Genomic DNA, 2,508 nt, shown 5'->3' with positions numbered 1-2,508 from the left:
GCCAAACTTTTATTATTTTTGAAATATTGTTCAATAATGAACACACGTTGTTCTATCGTGTAACGCTCCATTTTCACTAACCCTAAACTGTCAGCTGTTAAATTGTTTTTTTTTTGGGTTGCCAACACTTTACTGCACAAATGGCGGCAAATTCAAATCTTGCGTTAATTTTGGGACACCCTTTACATATGTTATTCAATACGGAGGCTTGATGTAAACAAGTCAATGGATTAGGTATTGAGTGCGCTCCCTCGTGGGTTGCTACCTTATCGTGGTGAGGGAGCTCCCCCTGGGTCGCTTTGCGGCTCAGAGAGTCTAAGAGCATCCTGTACGGACTCCTCCGTTAAATAGGAGGAGTCCGTACATCAGATCCGGCACCCCAAGGAGGTCTCTCTCTCTTCGGAGAGGGACTCCTGGGGGTCCCATTCCTATTGGAATGGTCTCCAATGTACCGGTAGGGGTTGGCGGCCCTGACTTCATTCGCCCGGTGGCACGGCATCGTCAGGGGGAGTATTGCTCCTAGCCCGTGACTCGGGGGGAAGATGGGCGTGTCGCCGCGGTGCGGTGCACGCTCAGAGGTGGGGCGGTTCGCCGCCCCGGGGAAAAGTGCCGAGCCCCGCCCGGCTCGGCTGGACGGCGTTCTTGGAATGTGGGGTGAAGGAGAGCCGCGTGGAGATACTCCACGCTGAGACCCCCGCCCCCGTCCCGAGTAGACGGGTCACGGAGCCGCTCAGAAATACTCTGAGGCGGGGTTTGTGGCCTGGGCCGCGTCCAAGCCACTCCGACATATTCGGAGGTCGGGTGCGGCGGTGGTTATGGGTAGTCCAGCGACGGCGTCCCTCTTAAAGTGAGGGCGCTAGGCGGTGTCTTGGCCCATTCGCGGGGAGTGATCTCTCCGCGGGTGGGAGTGCTGGTCGCCACGACGGCTAGGGTCCGGAGGGGGCGCCGTCTCCGTGATCTGAACTGTCCGTGAGACCCCTTTCCCTCAATGTGTGGCGCCACTCGCAACGGTGCCTTTGAGGTCGGAGGCGAGGGACTCCCGAAAGCTGGGAGCTTGGCGCTTGCACCCTGCCTCGTCCGGTGAGTAAGGAGCTTAGAGGCCCTGCACCCGATGGGCCATTCCGGGAGCCAATGCCATATGCCAGTCCCTCAGAAGAACTCGAGACCTCATCCAGGTCATGTCTCTGAGCGGGGAGGGTACACCCGGCTGGCGGAGCCATTGCGAGTACCGGGGGAAAAATTAGTAATGAAACAATTAAACAATACAACAAACAGTGTGAATGGGGTCGCTGCTTTTACTCAGTGATCGTCGGGGGAAGAATGGCGAGGGTGTGGAGAAATTCGCCCAGCTATCCTGTTGAGAGGAACGCGGCTTCCGCGAGGTGCCGGGCGTGGCTACGTGGACTGCATGGGGCGGACTCGTGATCTCCTCTGTCGAATAAGCCGGAGGGTATGCGATCCATCGTGTTACACCGTACCGAGACATACGCGGAAGTATTAAGACTGAAGGGAGGTGTCGGATCGCCGACATCATCTGGCAAAACATCGCCAGTGCCTGATACGTCGCGGGAACTAACTTTTGCTCGGTGGCCGGAGGCCTGGGCCCCTATCATCTAAATTTTGGAAGAGACAGGCCGATGATGGAGGGAGCGAGAGAGGCTCGACGTCGAGCTTGGCATCGACGTCACTGCCTCTTGCGCCGGAGAAACGTTCCCTTGATAGTTCCGATAGGGACTCGGACCGGCCACCCGTGAAGGAGGCATCGCGCGATCCGATTCGTAGGAATGTGAGACGCTTCCTTCCGGGGACGAGACCTCGAGTGCGTGGGGGTGGGGGGGCGCAAAGAGTGCGCTCTTCCCCGACCCCGGGACGCGGAGGCGACCGGGCAAGCCGGTATTGAATCCAGAACACGTTAATCAATTCACCAGCGAAAAGAGGGAACAGAGAGAGAGAAGATGAGGGCGGCCGAAAGGCTCCGGAGGGACGTGTTCATAATTGACTTTTCGAGGCCTCTCGGGTCCAAAAGAAACGCTCGTCGCATTAAAGAGACTGAGGTCCTAACAGTGGACTATAGTCACCAATCTGTGGTGTCGGTAGCAGCCGTGGCGGTGGACTCGCTCGAGCTCCTGGTTAAGGGACTCGAGCGATCCAAAAATATAAAAGGCGACATTGAGAACAGCCTCAGGAAAGGACTCACAGAGCTACCATCGCGGAACTCGCGATGGGGGTGGACGATCCCCGCGATGTTTCGGACACAGTGACGATGGCGAGAGAGCTCCGTGATCTCAGGAAGGAGATCACAGGACTCTCTCGCGAGAGGGACGAGTTGCGGAAAGAAGGAGCTACGCGGGAGTCACTCCCGGAACCGCGGGGCGGTGGGACGGTCGATCGATCGACCGATTCTGCCTGGCTCGGGGGAGGCAGAGTTTCCTCTTTCTCAGCGGAAGACGCGGAGCAACGCGAAAGAGGATGAGACTGCGTCTCCTCTAGACCCCCTCCAGATTGGGA

The 2,508-nt window shown here is 57.7% G+C and overlaps 1 protein-coding gene across 1 annotated transcript in view; it reads right to left on the bottom strand.

Annotated features, from left to right (window-relative positions):
• LOC108754376 overlaps positions 1-2,508 on the bottom strand; it is a 10,282-nt gene that overhangs the window by 5,140 nt on the left and 2,634 nt on the right. The gene's annotated exons all lie outside the window — the stretch shown is intronic.

The sequence above is a fragment of the Trachymyrmex septentrionalis genome, unplaced genomic scaffold (assembly GCF_001594115.1).
Source record: "Trachymyrmex septentrionalis isolate Tsep2-gDNA-1 unplaced genomic scaffold, Tsep1.0 scaffold797, whole genome shotgun sequence".
NCBI lineage: Eukaryota > Metazoa > Arthropoda > Insecta > Hymenoptera > Formicidae > Trachymyrmex > Trachymyrmex septentrionalis.
The sequence above is the reverse complement of the archived record's forward strand: the minus strand, read 5'-3'. Positions and strand labels throughout refer to the sequence as shown.